We start from the raw sequence: 6,728 nt of genomic DNA, 5'->3' as shown, positions 1-6,728 counted from the left end.
TAGTTTGGAAGCTCGTAGGTTGAGCTCAGGCATGGATGGTATGTGAATGTAAACAAAATGGCACTTTCAGTTGGGATGCCTGGTAGTGGTGGCATGTCAGTTGGAATGGAGGTGGATGATAGTTAAATTCTATCTCAGCAGTTTGCATCTCAGTTTCTGACTCAATTGAATTCTTCTAGTTGATGCCTCCTCATCCTAGTTCCTTCATCTGCTTCTCTTCAATTCTTTTTCTTTTCTTTTTTAAAAAAAGATCATTTATGACAATACCAAATGCTGATGAGGACATGGAGCAACAGAAACTGTCAATCATTGCTGATGGGAATGCAAAATGGTACAGCCACTTTGGAAGATAGTTTGGCAGTTTCTTACAAAATGAAACATACTCTTAGCATACGATCCAGCAATTGCACTCCCTGGTATTTACACAAAGGAGTGGAAAATCTATGTCCACACAAAAACCTGCACATGAAGTTATAACAACTTTATTCATAATTGCGAAAACTTGGGAACAATCAAGACGTCCTTCAATAGGTAAATGGATAAAGACTGTGTTACATCCAGACAATGGAATATAGGTCTAAAATTCAATGGAATTCAGCTCCAAAAAAAATGAGCTCTAAGCCATGAAAAGACATGGAGGAAACTTAAATGCATACTACTAAGTGAAAGAAGCCGACCTGAAAATCTACATACTATATGATTCCAACCTTTTGACGTCTTGGAAAAAGCAAAATTATGGAGACAGTCAAAGATCAGAGGTTCTATGGTTCAGGGAAGAGAGAGAGATGAATAGGAAGAACACAAATGATTTTCAGCGTAGTGCCACTACTCTGTATGACACCATAATGCTGGATACATGTCATCATACACCTGTCAAAACCCATAGAATGTACAACCTAAGAGTAAACCCTAATGTAAATTATGGCTGAGTGATGATGTTGTGTCAGTATAGGTTCACCAGTTGTAACACATGTACCATCAGGTGTGGGATGTTGATACTGGGGGATGCTGTGCATGTATGGAGGTAAGGGGTGTATGGGAACTCTCTGCACTCTCTGTTCAATTTTTCTGTGAACCTAAAACTGCTCTAAAAAAATAAAGACTAGGTAAAAAATGAAGAGAAATATCTTGTTAAAAATATTGTCTTCAAACAAGAAAAACAATTAGATGAATAAATTAAATAAACGAATTTTTCACTATATATAGATAACTGATCAACTATCAGGAAAATCTCAGATAATCCACTAAAAAGAAACTATTAGAGGGGCCAGCCTGGTGGCGTAGTGGTTAAGTTTACGCATCCCGCTTCGGCGGCCCAAGGATCCGGGGCGTGAACCTACTCACTGCTCATCAAGCCATGTTGTGGCAGCATCCCACATACAAAATAGAGGAAGATGGGCACAGATGTTAGCTCAAGGCCAATCTTCCTCAGCAAAAAAGACAAAAAAAACTGTTAGACCTGATGAAAGTTCATTATGTAGCTGAATACAAGATCAGCTTATAAACATCAATCATTTTCCTATAAACTTGCTATTACCATCTGTGACATAATGGAAAAAATGATCTGTTGGCAATATGAACAACAGTAGCAACAATAACATATTGAAATACACAAAAATGGAAATATGCAAACCCTTAAGGATAAAATCGTGAAACCTTACTCACAGATATAAAAAGGAATCTAAAAAAACTGCAGCACACACCTTGCTCATGAAGGAAATATTAGAAAATTTTAAAAAGTCAACTATTCTCAAATGATTCTACAAGTTCACTCCAGCCCACGGCAGAATCTTAAACGGACAGTCTTACCCTTTGTTTTGAGTTCTGAACTGCTGTTTGGATCTTTCAAAATTAGAATGTATTCATTTACTGATCAGTGGGGAAGAGCCCAACTTTATGGCCAGACTATCTGGTTCAGGCTCAGCTCTGGTACTTTCTCCTTATAGGGACATCAGCAAGGTGCTGACTCTCTCAGCCTCAGTTTCTTCATCTGTAAAATAAGTGTGATAATAATAGCGCTTACCGTATAGGATTTGTGTTAGAAAATATAAAATAGTACAGGAAAAATGCTCAGCAGAATGTCTGGCAGTAAATGTCAGCTATTACACTTATGTAACAAATAGGAAAAAATTTAAGTAATAAGTCAAACAAAATAAATTACCTCATTCCCAAAGTCAATAACCAAATTGAATCTAACCGACTCTGCCTGTGAGGAGTGTTTATGTATCCTAAATGCTAACAGAGTGTTCATCAGAATTTGCCTCTGATTCCGCTGGAATTTCTCTTGGTTAAGAAGAGATCATTACTTACAATCACTTAATTTATTGTTTTGTGGTCACCCCTAAGTGACTGTTATTGTGATTTTAAAATCATAAAAGTTTAATATTGGAACTCAGGTTATAGGAGGGTGGTAGGTGGGGATAGGTATTACCTATACACAAGACACAACGTGGTCTCTGGGCTCATGTCCTCCACAGGATGCACCGGTCACCTGTGTCCTTTTAGCTGAGGTTGAAACCCCAGGAATTCTCTAGGGCCTAAGTCTCTAATTGGTTAACATGTACACGGGGGACAGAAACACTTAAGACGTGACTTCTGGATGGTAATGTCCACATATACTTTTACGATATATGTACCATGTGGTTACACTGGTTCTCATCTTCCACCTCCCCTCGCATACACATTCTTGTTCCAGTTTACAAAGACAGGAGGCATATACATCATCCATCAGACCTTACACAGTATTGACTCTACATGTGCAAATCTCTAGACTCCAAAAAAAAAAATGTAAAAACCCATTTTCTATAGAAAGTGGTTTCTGCTTCCCTGCTTTGAATAAAATCCAAGGAAGACCTAATTTAGCCATGGCTTATAAACGATTAGAATTAATTTTGAGTGATAGATCACAATGTCATTTTTAGCCCATACCCCAGAGGAATTCAAAGAATCTACTGACATTGATGCCACAAACTCATTCTTTTCACATGTGCATATTCATGTGACAAGTATTTTCAGAATTTACATCTATAAAGTTGAAAACATGAATAAAATTGCCTCATTTACCAATAAATGATATTATCCATGGATATATAAAACCTGAAAAGGTTTTACTCGTTCATTAAGAGATGGATTTATCAATATAATTTTTCTTCACATATTTAAGAAGCATCAAAAATTGAAATCTGTATGTCTGTTCTTTAACCAAAACTGCAAGCATCTCTGCGGGTACCCAAATAACCCCTATCTAAGAGTTTTGTATCCTAGAAGCCATTTCCTTACTTCTTCCCCTGCCATCCTGCAGTGCTGTGCCTACATGATTTATGCCCTGAGGATCTCAGGGAAATGTGTGAGCTGATGGAGCCACTCCTTACTACTCCCAAAGACCACGTGCCAGCAATCCTCAACACCTAATGCATGCTTGGACTGTTTGCTACAAGCTCTGAACTGCAAAGGGAGGCCCATGATGTGGAAAAGGCATTTGGGCATCAGAGATTTTTTTCCTTCACCTTGTTCAGCAACTCTTCCCACGAAGTGATGGTCCTGTGATGTCTAAATCTCTTTTCTGTGTCATGACCTAGGAAGAAGAAGGTGGAAAAATATCATAAATCCTTGGTTTGCTCCTGAATTTTCTATAACAGTTTCTCACTGTGTGTCCTGCCTTACTTGTGCATTTCAAAATGTTGGGAATCCAGTCCAGGTGCCATTTCAGATGCAACCTGGAGTTGAAGACCCTTCATCCAACCACACATTGACTTCGTACACTGTGGTCCATCAATGGCAACTCCCATGATCCACCTGTATCATGCACTCTCCCTGGATGGCCTGATTCTTCCTTCCAAGAAAGCAGAAGTTTGTTCATCACAATGAATTTTGCCTCAGTACTACAATTTTTAACTTTGTATTTGAAAATAACTTCAAACTTACAGAAATGTTGCAATGATATTTACACTAGAAGGACACACGTACAAATTTACCCAGATCCACCTATTATTGACTTGTTACTACATTTGCTCCAGTATAGTCTCTTTGGGGGAATTCTGTTCAAAAAAAGACTAAGACCAGAGGTCTTAACTTATAAGACAAGTTTTCCAACAGATATGCAAATGCATAAACATCAAATTACAACCATATATCCCACGCCAATCCCAGATCTCTGGCAAGGTCACACACAAATCTAGTGGCAAATCAAGGACTTAATAAATGTAAGGAACAAGTCTAAGTGGCATAATGAACTCAGGCTGCACTAGAGTTACTGTGGAGCACTGCAAAAATGAAATTTTTTCATGGATCTGTGAGATTTCCTGGGTGTGCTCCAATGATTTTCTTTCACCAGTAGTAGACACTTGAATGTCAAGGACTGTCCTTCTGTCCTAAGCTTCTTTCCAGCAGAAGTAAGGCTGCCAGACCAAGGTGAGGCATTGTTCTAAAACATCTGTTCTACCTGGGGAACTGATCTTACATAAAGGGATTCCAGAGGGAGACCTGCCTTGCAGCAATGAAGCTAGGTCATCAGAACTCTTCTTCATCATCCTCATAGTCTCTAAGGTGTGCTGGACCATCTTTGAGGTACATGCATCTCATTGTAAATCAGCTACACATGTGAACAAGACACTGGAGGACAGCAAGTCACAACTACATCAATGGTACTACCCAAACAGGGAGGGATGTGATTCTTCTGCAAACACAGGTGTCACTTAGGACAATGAAAATAAGCATATTTTCTCCCAGAGAAGAAAGGTTTACGCTGTGGCAGCCACGACAGTTTGAATGAAGTAGTTTATGAATTCTGGAAGAACTGCATGGAGAAGGAGGCCAAATAACCTCAGGACTTGTGAGGTGGACCAGGAAACTGATGAACTGATACTCACTGTAGGATCCCCAAGACTATTTACTTTGCTTAACTCTATACTCTGCTCACCTTAAAGACCTTTCTTCTTGAACAGTTGTTTGTAGTGATGTGGGCAATAAAAGCTTTCTGTTCCTTGTAGATATTGGCCTTCATTAATCTCCATTATCATCTAATATTCATGTACACATAGCCTTAGAATCTTCCTCCAAATCTCTCTCATTTTATATCTGCCACTCTTTGGGTGTAAGCATAAGATCTTACAGGAATTATTCTTATCCCAGCATTAACTAGTACATGGGTATTGAGCAATACAGTTTATGTGTTATATGTTAGTTGGTTTATTTATTGTGCTATTTAAATTGTGTTTGTCATGTTGTAAGCAACAAACTTACCAGCTACTGACTTTTCTATGAGTCAGACAAATATCCTCCATTGGGGTGAAAGATAAAATCAAAACTTTGTAGATTAAATCACTGTGTGCTAGACAGGGTCTGTATTTTCTCATTTCCAGCGTTGCATTGTCCTACTCGTTTCTCAATTGCTAGAATTGAAGGCCTGTGGGTTACATATCCCAGACTCTCTTGTCAGCTGCTGTCTTTATGGGTTCTCCAATGGAAGGCACTGATGGGAGATTGGAAGGTGAGAAGAGGGCAGAGGGCGTGTTTTCTCAGATTTTCAGGTCATCTCTTGCAGTGGTTGTAGAAGCAGTGTATATAGTACCCACAGAAGCCCAATAATGGCTATGCTTAATGAATTATGGGAGCATGTAAAATGATCACCTAACCAGGGAGCATTCAGAGAAGCTTCTTGGATGTTATGACATAAAGATAAACAAAGAAAGCATCTATGCTGGAGTAACAGTCAACCTTCAATGACTTTGCAAAGAGTCAGAACAGAGAAAGACATAATCTCATTGCATGCTGGGAACTGAGCAACTAGGACTTCTGAGCAATGGGGTGAAACTGCAGCCAGGTGACACCCCAGTTGGCTGTAGCTATTTGCAAGTGCTCTGGACCATTCTTTCCACAACAATACCTGAGTTTCTTGAACACACATAGAAGAATCCTCTCTGCAAGTGATCTCAAATTGTCTTTGGGGATTTCTTATTCCATTCCTCATTTGTCTTCCTTCCCTGGAAAGGAGGAGCAAGGATCAGAGTCCCAGTTTTTATTGAATCTCTAGGAACAATGAGTATTAAGAGAGAGAGATGAATCATCCAAAGTTAGAGAATGCAACTGCCCAGTTTTTCCCACCATAACTGCTTCTGCACATTGGTTCTATTAATTCACTACTGATTGAGCACCAGATCTGTCCTTACTCAGGGCAACAAAGAAAGAAAAGAAAATACCAATCTTCTTCTCTCAAGATGTGCAGAGTGGGGATGATTTAAGCAAGCAAAAAGAGAGGAACTTGTTAAAATTAGATCAATTTCATTAACATGAATGAGATTTAAACCAACACTGAACCATTTGTTTGGAAGGGAAGGGTCACAAGATCTTTAATAAAATGGTCTCCCTCTCAGCCAGGCAAACCCACTGGGAATGGAGGAGAATGTTCAATCCATGCTTTACTGAGGTTCAAATGTGGTGACGGTTTGGTGGTTTCTTTAGTCCGTTCAAATTCTCCAAGCAAAGCCTTGGAGCATGTCTCATGGACCCTCAGGCCTTAGATTAAAGACTGTGAGAGCAATCAGAAATTTCAAGCCATTTAAACTCCTATTGCTTCACATCTTGAGTGTTTTGATACCAAAATTGTGTCTGCCTCCTTCTCTGCCTATGTCACATTCCTTGGTAAATGCCAGGAGAGACAACAAGGAGAGGGGCTTGGAGGCAAGTGTGAGTGACTGGTCTAATACAGGTCAGGAAGGTCAACCTTGGGT

The sequence above is a fragment of the Diceros bicornis genome, chromosome 31, assembly GCF_020826845.1.
Source record: "Diceros bicornis minor isolate mBicDic1 chromosome 31, mDicBic1.mat.cur, whole genome shotgun sequence".
Lineage (NCBI taxonomy): Eukaryota > Metazoa > Chordata > Mammalia > Perissodactyla > Rhinocerotidae > Diceros > Diceros bicornis.
This window is presented reverse-complemented; position numbering follows the sequence as displayed.